This window comes from Hibiscus syriacus, unplaced genomic scaffold (assembly GCF_006381635.1).
Source record: "Hibiscus syriacus cultivar Baekdansim isolate YM2019G1 unplaced genomic scaffold, ASM638163v2 tig00111843_pilon, whole genome shotgun sequence".
NCBI lineage: Eukaryota > Viridiplantae > Streptophyta > Magnoliopsida > Malvales > Malvaceae > Hibiscus > Hibiscus syriacus.
Window position 1 is genome coordinate 1,052,349 of NW_024063198.1, and position 27,635 is coordinate 1,079,983.

The 27,635-nt window shown below is 35.4% G+C and overlaps 1 pseudogene; it reads left to right on the forward strand.

Annotated features, from left to right (window-relative positions):
• The window catches only part of LOC120172169, a 28,598-nt pseudogene extending 1,185 nt beyond the window's left edge, over positions 1-27,413 (forward strand).
• The last annotated feature ends 222 nt before the right edge of the window (positions 27,414-27,635 follow it).

The following is a 27,635-nucleotide window of genomic DNA, read 5'->3' on the forward strand; positions in this document are numbered from 1 at the left end:
CATCATTACAGCATGAACCCATATTAGAACTTAAAACTTTGACATCGCATTTGAAATATGCTTATCTAGGTATAAATGAGACTTTAATAGTGATAATTTCTTCTAGTCTAACCTCCGAACAAGAGGATAGTTTGTTAAATGTTTTGTCGCAGCACAAAAAAGCTCTCGGATGGACCATGGCAGACTTGAAATGTAACATCCCAAAAATCAGGTTAGTTACCAACTTGTAAGATTTCAATATTTCGTGATAAAATTAGATAAATTGAAATGTTTAGGGAGTTAATTTAAAATTTTGGTGTAGGTTAATTAGCAATGATGGAAACATAGAAGGGAAAAAGGTCATTTAGCATGAAAATGAATTAAAAATTCATTGTGGGTATTTTATATACACGTGGAAAGGAAATATCATAGGAAACAAATCCAAAAAATCCGCAATGAAGGACATCCCACGGTCATCAGAGGACCAGTTCTCATCATTATCTTTAAGTCTAAGCACTATATTTTTCTTTTTCCTAAGTGAAGCCCATTTATGGAAGAAGGAAGAATTACTGTCACCATGTTGCAGTCATTTGATATTTGCTCGTTGTTCCCAATAAAACTCCTCTTTGTCCGCTTCCATGTTTAAGGCAAGTTTAACCCCCAATAATTCGGCAAGGGCATCATCGTTTGGTTCGACAGAAGTCAAATATATTAATTTATCATTAAGATCCTTGGTGTGCTTTTTCCTCTCGCGACTCCATTTATCAAGGGACTCCCCCAAGCAAGGAGAGTTTAATGGGGAACATAGAATAATTTTTAGAAATTAAGGCAATACTTTTGATATAGATGATTAATGAGTTATTCTCCAAACTCTATGATGTAATCTTTATTAGAAAAAGTTGAATTTTGAAAAATTTAAGATATATTTTCAATGAATAAAAATGGAAATTTGAATTATAAAATTTAAATTTTATATTATTTCATAATATTTTACTATAATATATTATATGTTTAAAATAAAAAATTCACTATACATTTCTAAATGAAATCATATTTTGCTTATTTTTGAAGATTTTGTATTTATCGTTAAAAGGTCAAACCAACAAAAATTAGATCAAATAATAATCGAAAACCGTGACTGACTTGTGACGACATCTACAATAAAACTCCTGGCTGCTAAGGAGATGATACAATTGGTGATTGACTGATCCATCCAAGGCAGTTTTCTTGTTTTCTTATTCCTTCCTCTTACTTTTCATAGCCCTTTTCATTTCAACCCTCCTGCTAATATTTGCAGCTCTGTTCTTGTTGCTTCCTGTTCCAGAACTGATATCCAAGGACAAGCGGCCTCGTATAGCCGGATTGCATCAACTCTTTTACTTCAACACACTTGTTTATTACGAAGCATCCGTGGCCAAGACGTATTGAACATTTTGGCTGATCATGCCATTGCATAGCGAGATTTATATGGTTGATCCGGTTAATATCGAGTATATACTGAGGACCTATGAAGCACGGGGACGGCACTGCTTCCCATGTTTTAGTACCCAATACGTCCCCGTCATGTGGACGGCACGGGTATAAACTAGGGACGTGTCACGTGGCAGGGTATGCCTAAACAAACTTGGGGACGTTTCGATGTTTACCTGGGGATGTTTTGGAGATGGCATGTGACTATCACATGCGTCCCTAGGTGGTCGAATCGACCCTCGCCTGCCGAGAATGAGAGACAAAGCTCGCGGGTTTTGTATCAACATGACCCACGTTGACGGCGAGGATTGGGGTGACAACGTAGAAGCTTTTGGAAGATGATCGGCGACTTAAGGATGGTGGCGGCACGACGAGATATGGGTTTACGGGATGACTTCGTGGATCATCGAAGGAAAAGAAATAAGAATGACTGGCTAAACGTTAAAACAAGGGTAGAGATTTGATATTATAATAAAAATGGTATAACCTTAGAGTTAGTTCTCAAATATTTTAGGGTTTACGAAACATGGTTCATGCTTTACAATAATTACAATTTGGTCACATAAATAATTTAGAGATTTAGGCCAAAATTTCCAAATCTTAAGGTTTCAAATTTTTATGAAGTATTGACTTTATGAATTTTATTTTCTAATATTTATTTATGGATTTTATTTTCTAATTTTCTGTGAAATACTAACTTTATTTATGGTTTTTTATATTTATTTATAATTTAATTTTTATTATATGTCGTCCCCTTGCCGTGCCCGTATCCTGTAATTTTAAGAATTGTCGTTTCCTATCCCCATACCTGTATGGTAGAATCCTTTCGTTTTGAGCACTGTTTTTTTTTTTTTTTGTGATGCTTATATAGAGATAATGAGAGACCTGTTCGGTGATGGTATCATTGCTGTAGACGGTGAGAAATGGCGCCATCAATGGAAGCTCGCGAGCAACGACTTTTTGACCAGAGTTTTGAGGGACTATAGTAGTGTTGTGTTTCATGATAATGCTGCTAAATTGGTCTCAAAAGTTTCCACTTTGGCTCTTTCTAACCATGCTATGGATTTGCAAGTTTATTTTAGTGGTTGTTTTTCCTTTGGGTTTGTTGATGGAATAAAGTGTATACATCGACTATTTATCGTTTATCCTTTCTAATCATAAATAGTAATCGAATGATGATTGAGTGGTGTTTAAATCATCTATCTATATGCAGAGATAGTGGAGTAAAGAGTGAATAGAATAGGTCCAGTCGTCCGGATCCTTCTCTTAGTATTGAGTGAAAGATCTATAACCACCTTTGATATTAATGAAAAATTTTGCATACCTATTATTTTTAAGAAAATAATATTAAAATTTTGGATCCCTATTTTTTAAGTTTTTGGATTGATCATTGGGTACAACATTTTATAGTTGATTCTTACTTGTGTTCAGTGTGTTGGTTTCGACATTCTTCACAAGATCTGTTTATGAAATCAGCTTTAGATTCGATTTTCAAGGTGGGGTTTGGAGTTGAGTTTTGGCGATACGTTGATGTGCTATGGAAAGTTGAGAGGTTTCCTAATATAGGAATGGAAACTGATCTGAAGAGAAACGTCATGATCATAGAAGACTTCATTTTCAAGTTAATTCAACGCAGGAGAAAACAAATGGAAGATGAAAAACTTGTGGGTGAGTAAATTCTATTTCCACCATTATTGATAGCTTAAGAAATTTGTTGAGTGATTTTGTTTCTGTTAGGTATGGCTCATAAATATACTGGTAAAGAGAAAGTCTCATAGTGGGGGTTACAATTATGTAGGTTAGGGTGCGGGGGCACAACCCCTTGCGGTACGGTACCTGGTTATTTTTGTAAATATACCAGGGTTTATTTATTATAAAAGGAGATGTAACCTAAACCTGTGAGACAATTGAATTGAATAAAACTTCTAGCATCGCCTAGGGCATCGAGGACGTAAGCACATTGCTGAACTTCATTAAAATTCTTGTGTTCTTTTCGTTTTCTTTACCCGATTATTCAACAATTGGTATCAGATGTCAGGAGCCAATTTCAAAGTTATGAAATTCGATGGTCAGGGTAACTTCGGATTATGGTAAACAAGGGTGAAGGATTTGTTGGTGCAGCAAGGGATCCTAAAGGCTTTGCGACCTGCAAAGCCGGCATCGATGGAGGAGTGAGATTGGGAAGAATTGCAGTAGCGAGTGACAGAAACCATACGATTATGTTTGGCGGACGAGGTCATGTATCACGTCATGCATCTGTCGTCTCCAGATGAAATTTTGAAGAAGTTGGAAAGTCAGTTTATGTACAAATCCTTAACGACTAAAATGTATCTAAAGCAGCGGTTGTATGGGTTGAAGATGTAGGACGATCATGATTTGGCGCAACACGTGAATGTCTTCAATCAAATGGTTTCTAATTTGGCTCAGCTTGATGTGAAAATTGAGGATGAAGACAAAGCGACGATTATGTTGTGTTCGTTGCTTCCCTCTTACGAACACATATTGACTCACAACAAGCGGAAGCATAATGCAAGGGAAAGCTCTCAAGCTGGTAGCTTATATGTAAATGGTAATCGAAACTGTGGACGGAAGCCAGAGAAGACAGGGTCTGGGAAGCAGAATTTCACATCTAAATTTAGGGATAAGAAGACATTTCATTGTTACAAGTGCAAGGAGGCAGGATATATGAAGCGAGACTGTCTGAAGTTGAAAAAACAGATTGATGAGAAGCGTAATTACTCATCCAAGTCTGTGAATGTGGTCGGGATGACAATTTTGATTGCAGTGATGGTGATATGCTCTCTATTTCAACGAATCAATTGACGGATGCTTGGATTCTTGATTCTGGATGTTCTTATAACATCACGCCAAATAGGGAATGGTTTTCGACATACAGGTCAGTTAATTCTGGTTCTGTTTATTTGGGTGATGATTGATTTTGCAATATTGTTGGTATTGGTGATGTTAGAATTCAGATGTATGATGGTTCTGTTCGGACGTTGTGTGGTGTTCGGCATATCCCATATTTGAAGAAGAATTTGATTTCTTTGGGCACTTTGCATAAGAATGGTTTTATCCCTAAGGCTGATGAGGATAGGGAAACCATTCGGATTGTTAAAGGAGCTTTGATTGTGATGAAAGGAAAGATGATTGCAGGGAATTTTTATAGATTGTTAGGGAGTACCGTTGTATGTGGAGTTCATTCTGTTGAGTCCTGTGATGATACTACCAAACTGTGGCATATGCGTCTTGCTCATCTTAGTGAATGTGGTATGGCTAAATTACATAAAAAAATCTGTTGCATGGTATTAAAAGTTGAAAGCTTGATTTTTGCAAGTATTATGTTCTTGGTAAACAGACTAAAGTCGTTTCAAGACTGGGAAGCACACAACTAAAGGGATTCTTGATTATATGCATTATGATGTATGAGGGCCTTCCACGCATCGTCTTTGGGTGGATCTAGGTATTATGTTACTTTTCTTGACGATTTTTCACGGAAAGTTTGGTGTATTTTTCTAAACTGAAGTCTGATATTTTTTAGAAGTTCAAGCTGTGGAAAGCTGAGGTAGAAAACTAAACAGGGTGAAAAATCAAGTGTTTGCGGTCTGACAATGGTACGGAGTACACAGATTCACAATTTCTAAACTTCTTCAAGGAGAATGGGATTAAGAGACATTTTACAGTGCGCAAGACACCACAACATAAAGTTCTTACAAAAAGGATGAACAGGTCGTTGAATGAAAGAGCCAGATGTTTGCAGTTGAATGAGGGGCTTCCCAAACACTTATGGGCTAAGGCTGTTAACATGGCGTGTTATCTTATCAATAGATCGCCAAGGGAATCATTGGCTGGGAAAGTTGCAGAAGAGGCATGGACTGGTCATGATGTTACTTTTGATCACTTACGGATTTTTGGTTGTCCTGCTTATGTGCATGTACCTACTGATGAGAGATCCAAACTTGATGCAAAATCGAAGTAATGCATTTTTCTAGGTTACAAGACAGGTGTCAAAGGATTCAAGTTATGGGATCCAGTTGCAAAGAAAATTATGATCAGTAAATATATTGTTTTTGATGAACAACCCATGTTGCAGAAGAAAAAAGACACGACAGTGGTGGATTTCAATCAGTTTCCAATTGAGAAAATAGAAACTTCTCAACCGACTTTTGGTGGTTCCACTACGGTTGATTTGCAGGATTATAGTCTCGCCAGAGACAGGGTGAGATGATGAATATAAACTCTCCGAACATATTAGGTTTTGAAGACTTGGTCTCTTTTGCACTTACTATTAGCAGTGATAATTCGGTTACTTTTCATGATACTGTTATAGGCAGGAAAACGACAAGTGGATGGCTGCCATGGTTGAGGAGATGGAGTCTTTGAATCACAATCGCACATGGGAATTAGTTCGCCTTCCTAAGGGTAAGAAGCCTATTGGTTGCAAATGGGTGTATAAGAAGAAACCAGCAGTAACAGAAAAAGAGGGGGAGAAGTTCAAGGCTCGTTTGGTAGCAAAGGGTTTTTCATAGTAGAAATGAGTTGATTATGATGAAATGTTTTCTCCTGTGGTTAGGCACACTTCAATCGAGCAGAACGTGCATTGGTGGCTAGTTGGGATTTGTATTTAGAACAAATGGATATGAAAACTGCTTTTTTGCATGGTGATTTAGAGGAGCATATCTACATGTAGCAGCCTGAAGGTTTCACTCAACCTGGAAATGAGCATTTTGTTTGCAGATTAAAGAAATCTTTGTATGGGTTGAAACAGTCTCCGAGACAATGGTACAAACGGTTTGACTCCTATATAATCAATATTGGCTACAAGCGATGTGAGTATGATTGTTGTGTCTATGTTAAGAGCCTTGATGATGGTTCTTTTATTTTTTTCTGTTATTGTATGTTGATGATATGTTAATTGCTGCGAAGAATATGGATGATGTTATCGGTTTGAAAACTTTATTGAGTCAGGAATTTGATATGAAAGATTTAGGTGCTGCAATGAAAATTCTTGGAATGGAAATTTGCAGGGACAAAGACTCAAGGAAACTGTGGCTATCTCAACGGGGTTATGTTGAGAAAATGCTAGAAATGTTTGCAATGAACAGCGCAAAACCAGTGAGCAATCCATTGGCGAATCACTTTAAGCTCTCATCATAACAGTGCCCTAAGACAGATAAGGAAGTTGAAGATATGGCAAAGGTTTTGTATTCTAATGTTGTTTTGATGTATGCAATGGTATGTACTCGTCCTGATTTAGCTCATGTTGTTAGTCAAGTTTGTAAGTACATGTCTAAACCTGGTAAGTAACATTGGGAAGCAGTCAAGTGGATCTTTAGGTACTTAAAAGGTATTGTGGGACATAAAATATTTTTTGGTAGTCAGCGGGATAATCTTTTGGTTGTAGGATATGTGGATTCAGACTATGTAGGTGACTTGGATAATAGAAGATATACGACAGGGTATGTCTTTACTCTTGGTGAAGGGCCTATTTGTTTGAAGTCTAATGTTCAATTTGTTGTGGCATTATCTAAAACTGAAGTTGAATACATGACAGCAGCTGGAGCTGCAAAAAAAAACTTTATGGCTTACTGGTTTAGTGAAGGAGTTGGGTGTTCAGCAAGGTGGAGTTCAGTTGCTTTGTGACAATCAAAGTACTATTTACTTGGCTAAGAATCAGGTATATCATGCTAGAGCTAAGCATATTGATGTAAGGTTTCACAAGATCAGAGAGTTGGTTGCATCTGGGAGATTTTGTTTCACAAGGTACTACTGATGAGAATGCTGCTGATATGTTCACCAAGCCAGTTACGACACACAAGTCCATGCATTGCTTGGACTTGTTGAATGTTTCCAAAAGGGCAGGATATTCGCCAAGGTGGAGATTTGTTAGGTGTATGGCTCATAGATATACCGGTAAAGAGAAAGTCTCGTACTGGGGGTTACGATTATGTGGGTTGGGGTACGGGGGCGCAGCCCCATGGTACAGTACATGGTTATTTTTGTAAATATGTACCAGGGTTTATTTATTATAAAAGAAGATGTAACCTAAACCTACGAGACAATTGAATTGAATAAAAATTCTAGCATCGCCTAGGGCACCGAGGACGTAAGCACATTATTGAACCTCGTTAAAATTCTTGTGTTCTTTCCATTTTCTTTACTCGATTATTCAACATTTTCCTACAGAGAGACAAGGAAGACATCTTATCAAGGTTTTTGATGGAGAGCAAGAGAGACCTGTCAACATGAATTATCGATATTTGAGAGATATAATTCTCAATTTCATGATAGCAGGAAAATATACATCAGCAAGCACACTCTATAGGTTCTTCTACATGCTTCTCAAATATCCTGGTATTTGGGACAAGGTCGTTGATGAAGTCGGAGTTGTGGCACGAGCTAAGGATAACATATATGCCGATGAATTTTTGAGGTTGATGACGTATGAAACATTAGACAAGATGCATTATCTCGACGCAGCGATAACCCAGATGCTTCAACTTTATCCTACAATTCTTGTGGTAATATCTCCGTAAAAGCACTTTTGTTTGCCTTAAAAAAATATTAGTCCGCTTTGATTCCGAATGCAGGATGGTAAGTGTTCGGCGGAGGATGTTGTTCTGCCTGATGGTTTTAAAGTAAAGAAAGGAGATGGGATGAATTACATGGCCTATGCCATGGGAAGAATGACATATGTCTAGGGAGAAGATGCTTGTGAATATTGGTCCGAAAGATTTCTCGACAGCAGGGTTTTAAATAGCGTTCGCGGCCACGTTTTCGGTCGCGTCGTGTTTATCGCGATTGCGGACATAACGGATGCCATCGCAGTCACAGGTGTCACAGTCGTGAATTTTTTTAAATTTCGCATAACTTATACTAAAACATAATAATTATTGAAGATACTAATTTTTACCCATATTAATTTATTATTATTATAATTATAATTATTATTATTATTATAATTATTATAATTATTATTATTATTATTATTATTATTATAAAATATTATTATTATTAAATACATTAATATATAAAATTACAATCCAAATATCCAGCCCAAACCAAACTGAAACCCAAAACATTTAGGGTTTCAGTTAGGGTTTCCTAACCCTATCCCTAGCCGCCTATCCAGCCCCTCTGCCTCCAGCCGCCTCTGCCTCCACGCTGCCACGTCCCAACCGAAGGCTCCAGAAGCTCCAACGCCAGCCGTCGCCATGGCTAAGGGGTGAGTCACCACTGGTAGTCCGGTGACTCACCGAAACCCACTTTTCGGACCGGTTCGATGACCACACCGGTGGTGGCTATAAAAGCCACCACCCGAACCTGCAACAAAAAAAAAGGACGGAGACAGAGAAAAGAGAGACAGAAATTACACAGAGAGAAGAGAAATACAAAAAAAAACAAAACACTACCAACGATCTCAACAACAACGCAGCAAAGAGACAGAAAAGAAAGAAAAAGGAAGAAGAGAAAATCACCGAGGAAGCCCGACCACCGGATCTCACCAAAACCTTCGAAAATACCGAAGGTATTTCTTTCGATTTGCTCCGATTGGGAGCTATTTAGGAGAAAATAACGCCGGAACCGTCCTTAGGACGGTCCGATCTACCCAAAAGTATAAAAATAAAATTTTCCGGCCACCGGCTTCCCTCCGATGAGGGAAGCTAGAGAGAGGCCAGAGCTCTCTCTGCTGAGAGAGAAAGAAAAAAAAATGAAATGAAGGCTGGCCCTTCGGGCCAGCCGTTTTGGACCTTTATAGGTCTTCCCGAACGACGTCATTTCGGGAAGGACTATGCGCGTAATTAAAAAATAGTTAAATCCTTTCCTCCGTCCTCCGAACTTGTAAACTTTACATTTTAGTCATTAAATCGAATTCATAATACTTTTAATTTGATCTCGAAATTTTAATTTTATTTATTTTAGTCCTTTTGATTAAAATAATATATTTAGGATAAATAACAGAATTAATCCCTTAATTTTAATAAATAATATTTAATCCTAGTTTATATTTTAATTTATTTTATTATAATATCCGAATTTTAGATAATTTTATTTTAGTCACTAAATAAATAAAAAAAAATAGCATGTTTAATCCCTAATATTTTGATTAATTATGAATTAGGTTTTAATTTTATTTTATAATTTAGTCATTATTTTAAATATTTTCATTTATTTTAAGTATATCGTTCTAGTTGTATTTTTATTGTTTTAATTTTACTTGTTTATTTATTTAAATATTTTTATAGTCATAAATATATATATAATAAATAAATATTTATTTCAAATAAATTATTTTGATATTTATTTTTCAATATCGAAGAAAATGACAGTCTTAATACAACTGGATGTCCTATTCTGGTATTTTAAAATTAAATATTATAAAAAAATTATTATTTAATTTTATGTAAATTAATCAATATCAAGAAAAGAGCTGTCTTAAGGCACCTAGAAGTCCTTTTCTGATATTTTTAAATAATATTTTAATTTTTGAAATAATAGGATTATAAATTAAATATATTTAAATTTTTAATATTTTAATAATAGAGACAATTTATAATTAAAAATACCAATTTTGGGCGTTGTAGGGGTGCTAATCCTTCCCTAAACGTAACCGACCACGAATCCCTTTTTATTATTAAAAAGAACGAATTTTTGGTTAAAACGCAGATCAGTTTATCTTTTAATTGATGTTTTCTTAAAAACTCTTTTAAAATATATTTTTTAGGTATTCGACCTACCTGACCAAAAGGCCGATGGCGACTCCCAAATTATTTTCAAAACTATTTATTCACATCACTTTTCCCGTCAAGTAAATATTTCGTGCCCGGACGAAAACCGGTTACGACAGCTTGGCGACTCCGCTGGGGACTTGGTCAAACTTTTAAAAATCAATTATAAATTGTCTCTATTAATTATAAATTAAAATTTCATATATTTAATTTATAATTTTTTTATATATATACATATTTTTATATATATATTATTATATTTCATTCTATTTGAGAGTATTTATTTCATTATTTATTTTTCTGTCAGAGGTATGAACATTTCTCCTCACACACAACACTTGCATTGCATCACATAAAGCTTTATAATTGAGTTGTCCCTTTTAAGTGGGAGTGAAAGCGACGTCTTCGTGAGAATTTATTCTCCGTGTCAGACCTAGCAAGTAACTTTCGGGGTTCATATGCTCTATGTCTTCGTGAGAATTTATTCTCCGTGTCAGGCATAGAGAAATGTATCCCCTCAAATTGAACTCGATCCACTTTAGTCTGTGATGGACTAGGGTTGAGGGTTAGCAACCCAAGGGGCACTAACAAGGACAATTTGGGTACCTTTATTCTTAGATCTGAAACCTTGCATATAAAAAACCCTAGAAACTCTTCCGATCCGAAGTCATGCTAAAATTTTGTCCAAAATAGGTGTACACACAGGAGAAATGAATTCTAACTTTCTTATTTATTTATTTTCTTTTGATTAAATTACATGTATATTTAAATTATTTAAATTTAGAAAAAGCATGTTTAAAAAATATTTAGGTAAATGTTATTATTAAATTTTATGTAAACTAATTCATTTCTTTTTGTGTGTTTTTTTATTTTTTCTGTTTGCATAGCATCATACAGGATAAAAGGAATTGATCCTAGTGTTAATTGTCTCATTGGAAAGCCTTCATCTATGGATAAAAAGTGTTCAAATCAAGTAATTCTAAACTCAGAAGTAAGACAGTGGGCTGAGGACTTACAAAACAGAAGGAGACAGTCTGCAGGATGATTATGTATCTGACTTGGCCAGTTATGCTCCAGTTTCGCTAAAAAGAAATGATATGCAAGATTTGCGAAGCATTTGGGAAAGTTGGGATTCAAACAAAAAATTGCAGTTTTATCAGATTTACGGAGACATCCCATATTTGCTCTATGTCGAAGTTGATGATGAATTACTCAGAGCCCTAATTCAATTCTGGAATCCAGGGTATAATTGCTTCACTCTCAATAAGGAGGACTTGGTTCCTACTATTGAAGAGTACACAACTTTGCTACATATCGAAGGGGTTTTGGAGAATCGAATCTATTCAAAGTCAATTAAAACTCAACCCTTTCGAGTTAAATTAGCAAAGATTGCCGGGGTACGAGAAGAATGGGTAGCATCCCGTACAAAACAAAAAGGCAAAAACGAAGGCATTGCTTGGACCAACATTAAAGAACTTATTCAGAGTCATCCAGATATTAAAGTACGATTCGATTTATTTGCTCTGGGTATGTATGGTATGGTCATCTTCCCAAAAGTGTTGGGATATGTTGAAGCTGCAGTGGTAGATTTGTTTGAACAGCTACCGAAAAAGATTAATCATGTTTCTGCAATCCTAGCAGAGACCTTCAGATCGTTAAATGCCTGTAGAAGGCTAGGAGGTGGACGATTCTCAGGGTGTACCCAGTTGTTATATGTTTGGATCCGTAGTCATTTCTGGAGGACAGAAAAGGTTTCATACCGACGTTTTAATACGGATTACTCACCATTAAAAGAATTTCTGGAGCAGGAATGGCCGAAAGAAATTAAGAAAGATATGTGGATTAATGCCTTTCGAAATCTGCAAAGCAATGACGTTGTTTGGCGAGCCCTGTGGCAAATACAAAGGGAATTCTTTTACAAATGTGGAGATTACAACTGGATAATGCTGCTCGGATTATGGGGAGGAATTGGGTATGTACCACTTCTGGTCATAAGACAGTATGAAGGTCGTCAATTTGTACCTGTTACTGCTGGATTACAGTCCTCGGAGTTCGCATTCCATAGCAAAAATTATAAAAGAAGCATCATGGAAGCCGTTACAGCTTGGAAAACAACTTTTTGCATCCGAGCTAAAGCAGCAAAAGAAATGCTAACTCCTGATTATGAAGAATGGAGATCTGTCAGGAAAAATGAAAATATTCCTCTACCAGATCAAAAAGAGGATATCTCTATGGAAGATCGCATTAAGGTGGTTCCATCAAAGATTGAAATCCTGAGAGCTGAGTTTAAAGCAGAAAGAGAAGGCTGGTCGAAAGAATTAGAGCAAATGAGACAAGATAAAGCTATTTTGGGTGTGGACATTGACTTTCATTCATCACAATGTGCAATGTTGAGAAAAGATAAAGAAAAAGTTGATGATGAATTCAGAGCATTACAGAAAAATTACCAGGAGTTATATAAATCCCAGAAAGCATCAAGACCAAGCCAATCAACGGTACAGATGACCAGAGAATTGAACATCGAGAAAAGACGAGTTGAAGATCTGAAAGGAAAAATAGCCGTCTACTCAAAAGCCTTGAGAAAGGAAAGCAAAAAATGGAAGATTTTGAGGTTGACAAAGAGAGCGAATTATAAAAGCAAGGCTGAACACCGCGAGATCATGAATGAAATGCAAAGAGAAAGAGATCGACCAAAGATTTAGAAGAAATGAAGAATGACATCTTTAATAAATTTGAAGGTGAGAAAAATATCATGTTCAAGGGATTTGAACTGAAATGAACCAGTTGATTGCTGAACTTGAAATCAGAGGCCAAAAGATGGAAGAATCCAATGTTGAAAAAGAAAAATGGGAGCTGGAAAGAAGAAATTTCAACACCAGACTTGAGGTAGAGCAGGAAGTGGCTAGAAATTGGATGCAAAGATGCAGAAACAAGGATGTTCAAATCCAGAAGCTTAATCAAAGAACGCAAGAAGCACGAATAAAACTCGAAGAAGATCTGGATCAGTCTAGAAATAAAAACTCAGAGTTTAATGCTTACATTTTGCAACTTGAAGAATCATTGTTTCAAGAAAAGGTTCGTCTAGGGCCTAATGATCTCAAAGAAAGTAATGAGGAAAGTGCTTCACTGCGAAGACGCATTAGAGATCTTGAAAAAATTCTGCACAATTGTCAAGTCAGAATCACTGAGTTAGAGCAAACTCTTGAAGGAACGAATGAACAATGGCAAAAGTCAAATGATTTCTATGTTGAAAGAAGTGAAGAAAGAAGTAATATGGTGTTCGAGGCCATGGTACAAATGAGCGAAGTTGCTAGATATGTTGGGGAACTAGCTATTGAAGCCAAAATAATTGAGCATCACGTTGATCCAGTTTCTAAGTGCGGAAAGAAGGTGTCATGGTTAATGAAAGAAATTATAGAGCTTAATAGGAAAGCTACGCCTTATCTGTAGTTATGAACTATTATAAAGAAACTTTTGTATGCCGATGAAAGTTGTTCTATGACAGTTAACTTTTTGGGATCAATACCTTTTTTGCATACATACATTTTGCATACATTCATCATTCTTTTCATAATTTTCTTTATGATTATTTTATTAAGATAAAATTCATTAATTAAAATTTGAAAAAATAATATTAAAAGATTTTTCAATCGCAGTTATTCTGGCCAAAAGAGAAATACAACATCACTACGGTACTAGACAAGCTACTAAGAGAATTATGGAGGATAAAATACAACGTATTGAGGAACAGCATAATAAAGAACAAGCAGAAATGAGAATGAAGCTGGAGAAAATTGAAGCCAATATTGCAAATTCTCAAGACAGTATGATGCAGAAAATAGAGGACATGTTTAAAAGACAGGCTATCATTGGAAAAATGCCTGAAAATCCTGTATCTTTCGACCAAGAACCTATGTATCCTCTAGGTTTTCCGCCAGAACCAATTTATCATTCTGGTACTACACCTATACAAATCAATACTCGTACATCAGCATTTCAAGAAGCCAAACCACATGAAAACCAACAAGTGGATCCTGCATCTTCAAGCAAAAATCCGCTTATATCAGATGTGAAAATAGGGGATCTTAATACTGATCATTTGATCCCAGATTTGAATGAGCTGAATGAGAAACAAAAAGTAAATGAAGAACTGACCAGACAGATCAAGAGCTTAGAAGAACGAATGAAATCCGTGGAAATAACTGAATCATTCTATGGGTTTGATGCTAGTGAGTTGAGTTTGGTTCCAGATTTAATCCTCCCCATCAAATTCAAAGCTCCTGAATTTGATAAATATGATGGTACTACATGCCCTTCATCCCACATTACTATGTTTTGTCGAAGAATGGCAGGATATGTGAAGGACGAGAAATTGTTAATTCACTGCTTTCAGGATAGTTTGACAGGACCGGCTTTAAAATGGTATACTCAATTGACCAAAGCCAACATTAGATCTTGGAAAGATCTGGCTAAAGCATTCTTAGAACAGTACCGCCACGTAACAGACATGGTTCCTGATAGGTGGACTCTCCAAAATTTGGAGAAAAAGAATAACGAAACATTCAGACAGTATGCTCAGAGATGGCGTGACACAACAGCCCAAGTTCAACCACCTTTGTCAGAAAAAGAGGCCACAGTAATATTTGTCCATACATTGAAAGCTCCTTATTTAAATCATCTAATGGGGAATGCAACCAGAAATTTTGCAGATTTGGTCATTTCTGGAGAACTCATTGAAAATGTCTTGAAAAGTGGTAAAATTGAATCAAATGAGGGGTCTAGTTAAAAGACCTATGTACCGGAAAAAAGAGAATGAAGTCAACAATGCAAATTCTTACAACAAGGATTCATCGAAAAGTTACAATAACCCAGCCAAGGGTTAAGAAAGAGGAAATAAACACTAATCGAGCAGATTCCAGAGGATCTCGAAAGGAAAATGAAAGGTTGTCTTTTACACCTTTACCAGTACCATATGCTGAGATCTATGATTCACTATTAAAAGCAGATGTCATACGGCCCTATCCTTTGGTTCCCATGCAACCACCATTCCCTCCTTGGTATGATACAAAGGCACACTGTGTTTATCATGAAGGAATCACGGGTCATTCTATTGAAAACTGTTTGGCATTCAAAAGGGTGGTTCAAAATTTGATCAACACTGGGAAGTTGGAATTCAATACACCATCTGCATCAAATCATCCATTGCCAATCATGGAGATAAAAACGTGAATGCAATTCAGGAAGAGAACAGAAAGAAAGCAAAAACTGACATTTCTGAAATTAAATCTCCGTTGTTTGGGTATTCCAACAACTCTCTTTAGTCGGTATAATTCCACAACAATTCAGGCCAAAGCAGAATGAAGGCAAAATTATTGTGAATATCATCAGGAGAAAGGGCATAAAATTCAACTATGTCCTGAGTTTAGAGATTTGGTGCAAAAATTGATGAACAACAGAGAAATAGAATTCTTTGAAGAAGAACCAGGGAAAAAAAAATGATGTTTGCTCATCAGAGGATTCTAAACCGAGTCAAAGAATAAAATGATGTGATCATTAATGTGAAATCATACGGTGATTCCTGCACCAATAAGCCGAAAGTAGTTATCACCACTCCTCTACCATTCCATACAAAGATACCGCAGGGTACCTTGGAATTATACTACCAATGTTTCAATGGTAGGAGGATCTGTTTCTCTAAAAAAATAGAAGAGAAAATACAGAGTTTGGGTACAACATCAACGTCTGAAGCAATAAGTGAAGTCGGTTTCTTTACAAGAAGCGGGAGATGTTACTCTCTCGAAACATCCAATGCTTCAGAACAAGTGAAAGCAAAAGGAAAAGCCATGACAATACCTCAGAAGGTATTTGATGATAATCCCCTCCAGCATTCAATGAGCCTGTGACAAAAAAACAAGCTCAAGAATTTTTGAAATTCCTGAAACATAGTGAGTACAGTGTGGTTGAACAACTACACAACAACAAGCGAGAATTTCTATTCTTGATCTATTGATGAATTCAGAAGCACATAGAAATGCTTTGATGAAAATTCTCAATCAAACATTTATCCCTAAAGATATATCCCTCAATAAACTTGACAGAATTGTGGGACATATAGCCGCTGACAATTACATAACGTTCATGGATGATGAAATACCAGAAGGCGGGATGGGGTCAGTAAAAGCTTTGAACATCACGACACATTGTCATGGTCATGTGTTGCCAGGAGTATTGATTGACAATGGATCCGCTCTCAACTTGATGCCTCTAGTCACACTTCAAAGAATGCCTGTGGATCATCACACATGAAGAGTTATCAGAATGTATACGAGCATTTGATGGTACTCAAAAAGAGATGCTTGGGAAATGGAAATACCGTTGTTAATTGGACCAGTCGTGTACAATATTGACTTTGTGGTGATGACATCCACCCTACATATAATTGTCTATTAGGGAGGCCATGGATTTCATTCAGCAGGAGCTGTTCCTTCTTCATTACATCAGAAATTGAAATTGTTGTTGATGGACAACTAATATGCGTAGGAGCTGAAGAAGAAATCATTGCGTCGGTAACAAGTGATGTTCCATATCGCACCAATGATGATGCTCTTGAATGCTCTTTCCGAGCTCTTGAATTTGTAAATGCAACCTTTATTGCAGAAGGAAGCAAAATTCCATATCCCAGATTGTCTGATTGCACCAAGATGACGGTACGACAAACTTTAGGCATCGGAGCTAAAGCTGGGAAAGGTCTAGGAAAGAATCTTCAAGGGATTTCAGTTCCTGTCAAAATAAAAATGAAGAAAGATCGTTTTGGGCTTGGATTTAAGCCCAATTTTCAGCAAAAGAACAAAAGATGAAAAGAAGATGTGAAGACAGAAAGGCAAGGTTGAAAGGGAAAGAAATCCTTTGGGAACACATGTTTTTCCCACAGTTGAAGACTACATTCAGATCAGGGGGAACAATTAATGTAGAACAGCAGCTTGTTGAAGCTTTTAAAGAAGAAAAGTTGATGAAAGATCAAGACATAGTTGAAGAAGCTATGAATGGATTATTTATCAACATGATCATGAATGACAACAAGACTGGCAAATACTTGGATAGAATTCGCCCATGTTTTCCTGGAGAAACACTCAACAATTGGACCACTGAAGATCTTCCTATAGTTTTTAATATTAACGCAGAGTAATATTCAGAACTAACCTTTATGTTTAGCTCAAAAATATGAAAACTTTGTATCTTGTAAAAGAAATTATGTTAAATATAAGAAATTTTCTTTAAAATTTTCATATGGCAATCATTCTTTACATTTTCTTACATTTTTACATTTATTTCATAAATTTACTATATTCTTTCGGAAATATGTCCGACTTAAATTTGCAGGTGTCACCGTGTTAATAGCATGTTTATTCCTAAATTTAATCCAGTGATAAATTTAGAGCAGCCTATATGTCTGGAAGAAATCAATGGGTGTGAGGATGAACTGGAATGTGATGTTCCTACTGACTATTAAGATTGGTAGAAAAAGAAGACAAACAAATTCTACCCACAAAGAAGAGATTGAGACTGTGAATTTGGGAACAGATGAAGAAATAAAAGAGGTGAAAATTGGTACTACTCTGACAATCCAGATAAAACAAGAATTGATAAATCTCCTTCAAGAGTTCAAAGATATCTTTGCCTGGTCTTATCAAGATATGCCTGGTTTAAGCACAGATATAGTGATACACAAGCTTCCAATCAATCCAGAATATAAACCGGTCCAACAAAAGCTCAGACGAATGAGGCCAGAAATGTTGTTGCAAATCAAAGAGGAAGTGATGAAACAGATCAATGCAGGTTTCCTCCAGGCAGCTAAATACCCAGAATGGGTAGCCAACATTGTTCCCGTACCGAAGAAAATGGAAAAGTTCGAATGTGTGTGGATTACAGAGATCTCAACAAAGCTAGTCCGAAAGATAGCTTTCCATTACCCCACATAGACACATTGGTAGACAATACTGCAGGACACGCATGGTTTCATTTATGGATGGCTTTTCAGGATATAATCAGATAAAAATGAATCCTGAAGACATGGAAAAAACAACATTTATAACCATGTGGGGCACATTCTGTTATAAAGTGATGCATTTGGATTGAAAAATGCAGGGGCAACGTATCAAAGAGCCATGGTAACTTTGTTTCATGACATGATGCACAAAGAGATTGAAAGTATGTAGATGACATGATTGCCAAATCCCGAACTGAAGAAGAACATATTCAAAATCTGAGAAAGCTTTTCCAGAGATTGAGGAAATATCAATTAAAGCTCAACCCCGCAAAATGCACTTTCGGGGTAACTTCTGGAAAACTTTTGGGATTTGTGGTCAGCAAAAAAGGAATCGAGATCGATCCAGATAAAGTAAAAGCAATTCAAGATCTTCCACCACCCAATACAAAAAAAGAAGTTCGAGGCTTTTTGGGAAGATTAAATTATATATCTCGGTTCATTTCTCAATTAACTGACAAATGTGATCCAGTGTTCAAATTACTTCGAAAGAACAATCCTGAAGTCTGGAATGAAGAATGTCAGGAAACTTTGGATATTATTAAGAAATATTTATCCAATGCCCCAATTTTAGTATCACCAATGCCTGATAGACCATTAATTCTTTACTTGACGGTCTTCGAAAATTCGATGGGATGTGTACTAGGACAACATGATGAATCTGGAAGAAAAGAAAAAGCTATTTATTATCTGAGCAAGAAATTTACTGATTGTGAAATTCGATATCCACCAATACAAAAATGTTGTGCCTTGGTGTGGCTACTCGAAGACTCAGACAATATATGTTATACCATACTACTTGGTTGATATCAAAACTTGATCCTTTGAAATTCTTAATGGAATCACCAGCTTTGACAGGCAGAATGGCTAGATGGCAGATGTTATTATCTGAGTTTGATATTGTATATGTAAACCAAAAAGCAATAAAAGGAAGTGTAATAGCTGATTTTCTGGCCAGTCGTGTATCAAATGATTATCAGTCTTTGAACTTTAATTTTCCCGATGAAGATTTGTTGTGCATATCCATGAATGAAGAAGTCAAAACAAATGATGCATTTGCAACTTGGAAGCTTTACTTTGACGGAGCATCCAATGCTTTGGGACGAGGAATCGGAGCAGTGTTAATTTCTCCCGAAAATGTTTATTATCCCTTTACAAGTAGACTGGAGTTCTTTTGCACCAATAATATGGCGGAATATGAAGCTTGTGTCATGGGATTGAAAGCAGCTATAGAAAGAAAATCAAATGTATCAAGATATATGGAGATTCATCTTTAGTAGTGTATCAATTGCGAGGAGAATGGGAAACAAAAGATCCCAAATTGTTGGAATACCGAAATTTACCCTCGAATTAGTGAAAGAATTTGAGAGAGTTACCTTCAATTATCTCCCTCGAGAAGAAAATCAAATGGCAGATGCTTTGGCTACATTAGCTGCTATGTTTCAAGCAACTAAGAAAGTTGATATGATGCCAATCAAAATGCAAGTTTATGAAATTCCTGCACATTGTTATAGTGTGGAAGAAGAGGTAGATGGTAAACCATGGTATCATGATATTCTGCAATATATCAAAAATCAAAGTTATCCACCAAATGCATCAGAAATTGATAAAAGAACCTTGAGAAGAATGGCTGCTGGATATTTTCTTGATGGAGAGATTGTATAGAAGAAGCAATGATCAAATGCTATTGAGATGTTTAAATACCAGCGAAGCTCGAAACGTCATTGAAGAAGTACACAGTGGAATATGTGGAACACATGCAAATGGTCTTTCCATGGCCAGAAAAATAATGAGATATGGATACTATTGGGCTACCATGTACACAGATTGCATTGATTATGCAAAGAAATGTCATAAATGCCAGATATATGCATACAAGATTCATGTACCCCCATCTCCTTTACATGTAATGACAGCACCCTGGCCATTTTCTATGTGGGGAATAGATGTCATTGGAGCAATCACACCAAAAGCATCGAATGGACATTGCTTCATCCTTGTGGCAATTGATTATTTTACCAAATGGGTCGAAGCTGCTTCATATACCAATATTAAGAGGTCCACAGTCTGCAAATTCATAAAGAAAGAGATAGTTTGCCGGTATGGCCTACCAGAAAGGATCATTACAGATAATGCTCTGAACCTGAACAACAAAATGATGACCGAACTTTGTGCGCAGTTTAAGATCAAACATTCAAACTCAGTGGCATATCGTCCAAAGATGAATGGGGCAGTTGAAGCAGCAAATAAGAACATCAAAAGAATCATTACAAAGACCACTGAAACTTACAAAGATTGGCACGAGAAGTTACCTTTTGCTCTATATGCATACTGAACTACTGTTCGAACATCTACTGGGGCAACGCCTTTTTCTTTAGTCTACGGAATGGAAGCAGTCTTACCAATTGAAGTTGAGATTCCATCGCTTCGAATATTGAGAGAAATAAAATTGGATGAATCTGAATGGATCCAAGCTAGATTTGATCAATTGAACCTTATTGAGGAGAAAAGATTGAAAGCTATTTGCCATGGACAGATGTATCAAAAAACGGATGATGAAGTCTCATGACAAAAAAGTACATCCAAGAGAATTCCAAGAGGGTGATCTAGTACTAAAAAAGATCTTGCATATACATAAAGATTTCCGTGGGAAATGGATGCCTAATTGGGAAGGGCCATACGTTGTAAAAAAGGCCTTTTTCGGAGGAGCATTGATCTTGGCAGAAATGGATGGAAAAATTCTGAGAAATCCAATAAACTCGGATTATGTCAAGAAATATTATGCTTGAAGGAAAAAAAAAAGAAAAAGAAAAAGAAAGAAAAAGAGAAAAAAGAAGAAAAAGGGGGGTCAAGGTGAAAACTCGCAAAGGACATCTTGTAACCAAATGAAGGATTTGAGTTGAAAACCTGAAAAGGCGGCTCAAATGCATGTTGATATTAGGCATCTGGCAATTGAACCCTCTTAAGATTTTGACAGTTTGGAAGAAACTTCACATCTACAAGCATTTCGACAACGTTTGAGATCTTCCAGACAAAAGCTTACATCATTTCTCTAAATTGTGTCAATGTGATTAATTTAGAAATACTTATGCTTATAATTTGTTGAGACATTTGAATTTTTATCATTCTTATGCTTGCCATAACTTTGAATACAATTCTATCTATTTCAAGTTCATTTTATTTGAGATTCAATTTAATTTTGAAAATTCAATTTATTCTTTTATATGAATTAACATAATTTTGAAATAATTTAAAGATTTCTGAATATCACTTTATGTTAATACTTTTAAATACATGGAATACAAAGTAAGCAAATCATCACCATCTTAAAGCCATGAACATCAAGATTATTACACGGGATGCTACTGACAACAAGGTCGAATCCGCCAAATCTACTCATCAATTGCTCCAACCGATCACCATTCAGTTCTTGCACCTCTGTTTTCAAAGATATAATAAGACAGTAGAAGGCGATCTTTGCAGCACTGATTCCAGCAAAAAGAAACAAGACATTGATATCACTGGGAAACATGTTTCTATACAGATCCTTGTGTATGGTTTTTAAGGAAACCAAGAAGCATTTCCACCTCATCAGGTTCAAGTGGAGCAACGTTATTCCTTCCAACCCATACTAGATTCCATTTTCAGCACTCATTAAGAACATACTTCTGGACACTCGAAGGTGGCTCATTGTCATAAGCTTCAAGAACCTTACAGATCCTTTCTGTCAATTTGGCACTTCCTGTACATGTTTATAAACAGTTCAACTTTGTTCTTGGATCCCAGGAAGGCCATCATTTCTTTGTCAATGGAAAAGCATCACATGGAGGAGCAGAATAAGAGAAAATCTGTTCTTAATTGGCAGAATTATGAATATAGCCCTTTTCAGTGTAGTAGCATGGAAATGCTTCGAATCTACAAATTCTGGCTCTACATCAAATAAGCATTGTGATATCCTAATCCAAACATTAACCGAAAGATGAATTTGCCAATAGCGTCTTCTGGAAGTGTTCTTTGAGTTATCTGATCTGGTTTGGCAGAACCAATCATTGAATTTGAAAGATGAATTTGCCAATAGCATCTTCTGGAAGTGTTCTTTGAGTTATCTGATCTGGTTTGGCATAACCAATCATTGAATTTAAAAGATGAATGTGCTCATAGCATCTTCTGGAAGTGTTCTTTGAGTTATCTGATCTGGTTTGGTAAGAACTACTGAACCAATCATTGGAATTAAAAGATGAACTGCATGATCGTCTTCATTAAGAAGTTTCTTTTCAAGCTTCTTTGCTTATTCCTTTCCCAAAAATCATAGCACAAGTTTCGTCTTTGCTTATAACTGGGATCATTGCATAATGGCTTCCCATCTTTTATCGGAAGAAGTGCGTCAGCATCTTTAGTCATTTGAACAGCACATATAAAATCTATCAATTTTGCAATTGATGAATCTGGACCACGTCTCTACATGGCTATTGAAGTTTCAGCCCCTGAGAATCCCATTTTTGTCAAGTATAACAGTTTATTCTCCTCATCAGAATCAGAATTCAAGATTTCTCGGTATTAGAAGAACTATCGATATCTGTGAAATCATCTTGAAAGGACACTTCATAATCAGATGAATTGTTATCAGAATCAACATGTTGCCTGAATGCAAGCTTTTCAAGAGCCCATACTATTGAGTTTTATTCTCAAGAGATTTTGTGACATTATATCTACATCTACATTTGTCAAAGATGATAGATTCTCTGATTTGAAGAAGAAAGATCTATTGGGTTTTTACAATTGAAGAAATACTCAATTCACCAATCTGAAATCAAATAACTTAACATTCATGCATCATATTTAGGTGTTTGCAAAAATAGGTGCATTTTCATTCATTTTCATCTATGTTGAATTTTTAACAGGAAGTTCAAAGATTTTAGCAAAGATTCAAATCTATCATTTGATGGATTGACATTTCCAGAGAAAGTTCATAATGAGAAGAACTCATCTGAAGAAGGAAGAAAAAGTTCATAATGAGAAGAATTTGTTCAACCTTTTGCCTGAATTCATCACTTGATGGATCAGCTTTTCCAGAGAAAGTTCATAATGAGAAGAACTCATCTGAAGAATGAAGAGAAAGTTCATAATGAGAAGAACTTGTTCAACCTTTTACTTGAATTCATCAATTGATGGATTATCTTTTCCAGAGGAAGTTCATAATAAGAAGAACTCATCTGAAGAAGGAAGAAGTTCATAATGAGAAGAATTTGTTCAACCTTTTGTTTAAATCCATCATTTGATGGATCAGCTTTTCCCAGAAAGTTCATAATGAGAAGAACTCATCTGAAGAAGGAAGAATAAGTTCATAATGAGAAATTTGTTCAACCTTTTGTTTAAATTCATCATTTGATGGATTAACATTGCCAGGTAGAGTTCATAATGAGAAGAACTCGTCATCTGAAGAAGAAGAAGTTCATAATAAGAAGAGCTTGTTCAACTTTTTGCATAATTCTATCACAGAAGGAGATAGATTAGCATCAGCCTTTTCTAGAGAAAGTTCATAATGAGAAGAACTCATCGAAAGAAGGATGAAGAAGTTCATAATGAGAAGAACTCATCAAAAGCGAAGGATGAAGAAGTTCATAATGAGAAGAACTCATCAAGAGCTTATTCAACCTTTTGAATGACTCTATCACAAAAAGAAAGAGGTCAACATCATCCCCAGTGGAAAGTTCATAATGAGAAGAACTCATTTGAAAGAAAGAGAAGAAGTTATTCAACATCTCCATGCATAATCAAGTAAAGCCAAATGGATAAAAAAATTTATTATCTTTTCATCTTTGCCCTATTCTTGTTAATACAAGAATGAGCAAAGAGGGGCACTGAATATACTAATTTTTTACCTATTAATTTATTATTATTATAATTATAATTATAATTATTATTATTATTATAATATTATTATTATTATTATTATAAATATTATTATTATTATTAAATACATTAAATATTATAAAATTATAATCCAAATATCCAGCCCAAACCAAACTGAAACCCAAAACATTTAGGGTTTCAGTTAGGGTTTCCTAACCCTAATCCCTAGCCGCCTCTAATCCAGCCGCCTCTGCCTCCAGCCGCCTCTGCCTCCACCGCTGCCACGTCCCAACCGAAGGCTCCAGAAGCTCCAACGCCAGCCGTCCACGCCATGGCTAAGGGGTGAGTCACCACTGGTAGTCCGGTGACTCACCGAAACCCACTCTTCGGACCGGTCCGATGACCACACCGGTGGTGGCTATAAAAGCCACCACCCGAACCTGCAAGAAAAAAAAAGGACGGAGACAGAGAAAAGAGAGACAAAATACAGAGAGAAGAGAAATACAAAAAAACAAAACACTACCACGATCTCAACAACAACGCAGCAAAGAGACAGAAAAGAAAGAAAAAGGAAGAAGAGAAAATCACCGAGGAAGCCCGACCACCGGATCTCACCAAAACCTTCGAAATACCGAAGGTATTTCTTTGGATTTGCTACGATTGAGCTATTTAGGAGAAAATACGCCGGAACCGTCCTTAGGACGGTCCCGATCTACCCAATAGTATAAAATAAAATTTTCGGCCACCGGATGCGGTGGCCGGTGGTGACGGTCACGGCGGCAGACGGTTGCCGTCAGGTGACCGGCTTCCCTCCGATGAGGGAAGCTAGAGAGAGGCCAGAGCTCTCTTGCTTGAGAGAGAAAGAAAAAAATGAAATGAAGGCTGGCCCTTCGGGCCAGCCGTTTTGGACCTTTTATAGGCCTTCCCGAACGACGTCGTTTCGGGAAGGACTATGCGCGTAATTAAAAAATAGTTAAATCCTTTCCGCCGTCCTCCGAACTTGTAAACTTACATTTTAGTCATTAAATCGAATTCATAATACTTTTAATTTGATCTCGAAATTTTAATTTTATTTATTTTAGTCCTTTGATTAAAATAATATATTTAGGATAATAACATAATTAATCCCTTAATTTTAATAAAATATTTAATCCTAGTTTATATTTTTAATTTATTTATTATAATATCCGAATTTTAGATAATTTTATTTAGTCACTAAATAAATAAAATAAAGAAATAGCATGTTTAATCCTAATATTTTGATTAATTATGAATTAGGTTTTAATTTTATTTTTACTATAATTTAGTCATTTATTTTACTATTTTCATTATTTTAAGTTATCGTTCTAGTTGTATTTTTATTGTTTTAATTTTACTTGTTATTTATTTAAATATTTTATAGTCATAAATATATATAATAAATAAATATTTATTTCAAATAAATTATTTTAATATTTATTTTTCAATATCGAAGAAAAGGACAGTCTTAATACAACTGGATGTCCTATTCTGGTATTTTAAAATTAATATTATAAAAAATTATTATTTAATTTTATGTAAATTAATCAATATCAAGAAAGAGCTGTCTTAAGGCACCTAGAAGTCCTTTTCTGATATTTTTTAAATAAATATTTTTATAATTTTGAAATAATAGGATTATAAATTAAATATATTTTAAATTTTTAATATTTTTAATAATAAGACAATTTATAATTAAAAAAGTACCAATTTGGGCGTTGGGATGCTAATCCTTCCCTAAACGTAACCGACCACGAATCCCTTTTTATTATTAAAAAGAACGAATTTTTTGGTTAAACGCAGATCAGTTTTATCTTTTAATTGTGTTTTCCTTAAAAACTCTTTTAAAAGATATTTTTTAGGTATTCGACCTACCTGACCAAAAGGCCGATGGCGACTCCCAAATTATTTTCAAAACCATTTATTCACATCACTTTTCCCGTCAAGTAAATATTTCGTGCCCGGACGAAAACCGGTTACGACAATTATAATTATAATTATAATTATAATGAATCATTTTTAATATCTTTAGAATGTTTTCTAAACGAAAATGACATAAATATAATATAGTTTAACCAAATAGAAGACTTTAAAAATCCGATGATAAGGTAAGATAATTAATGATGAGTTGATGACATTGTGAATACATTATTATTTAAAAGAAATAATATATTCAATCATTAAAGTAAGAACATAAAACTATGATGTATAATAATTAAAGCCGCAACACGACTAAATTGAATATAATTAAAATAAAAGTATAAACTTAAAGAACACAAACTTAGGATTAAATTACATAAAAACTAAAGTTTATATTCTAAAATAAAGATTATATTATAAATTTTAAAATATTGGAGGGATGATAAAATAATATATCCCTAAAAATATTTAAGAATTTAATTAAAAAATTAAAAAAAGAAAAGAAAATGGGAAATAGAAGTAGACGGCCCAAAACAATATACTTATTGTTTTTGAATTAAAAATCAAACATAAAAACAAAAGAAATTACCGGAAGCTATTTAATATCTTAATATAATTCTCTCCAACTTTTATATCCCTTCCCACTTTCAAGTTTAACCTTTCATTTTTTATAGGAGCTCAGGAGCATACTCTAACATATTTTTCACCGGCACGAAGCTCATAAGACTAAATATTTTCTCCAATAGCTTTGTTTTGTCAGCTTGTTCCCTTCTCGATTTGATCTTTGTCTTGATGACCGGTGACCAGTGAGTCTTACCCGATGATGTGTTTTTTAATTTTTTTAGAGTTTAAGAGCTTTTTTGAGTGATAATTTCAGCTTTTTTACATTTTTCTGATGGTGAGTCTTTTCCGATTAGATCTTTGTTTTTTTGGGTGAGAATTTTAGTGTTTTTTCAGTAACGGTTAAAAAACGACGATAGCGTTTCATTATCGGCGCTATCCACCGTTATCCCGTTAAATTGTAGGCACGATGGACCGTTACCGGCATGAATCCGTTACCCACAGCTAAACTCAACAATTTCGGTTTCGGACGGCGGCGTGACCGCAAAATAACAGACGCAATCTCTTTTGCTTTCTGCTATTTGAATCCCTGCTCGACAGTAATGGCCATTTCCAGCCGGAGAGCCCTTTTAAGTTCCCGCATTTCAGGCCGGGCCTCGCATCTGTCTGGGGAAGGAATTTGCATACCGTCTAATGAAAATCATGGCTGCCGTTCTCCTTTACTTCTTCCGATTCCGGCTTATCGATGAGTCGAAGGAGGATACGTATCGAACCATGTTCACCCTTCACATGGCTGAGGGGCTCAATGTATATGCGTTTCCCAGGACCTAACCAAACTGTCAGCTTATATGGTATTTTCTTTTGCCTGTTTTGCAGAGAACTGTCTCAAACACCTGACAAGGGTATATTCATAAACATTTGTACATTTGAAATACGCTTAATCAAAAAATAGAATAAAATCATTTTACGATTAAAAAATAAAATTATATAATGTAAGATTACAAAAAAAATGATTTACGTTAAGGAGTAGATAAAGATGTACACATATTGGACACCCGTTA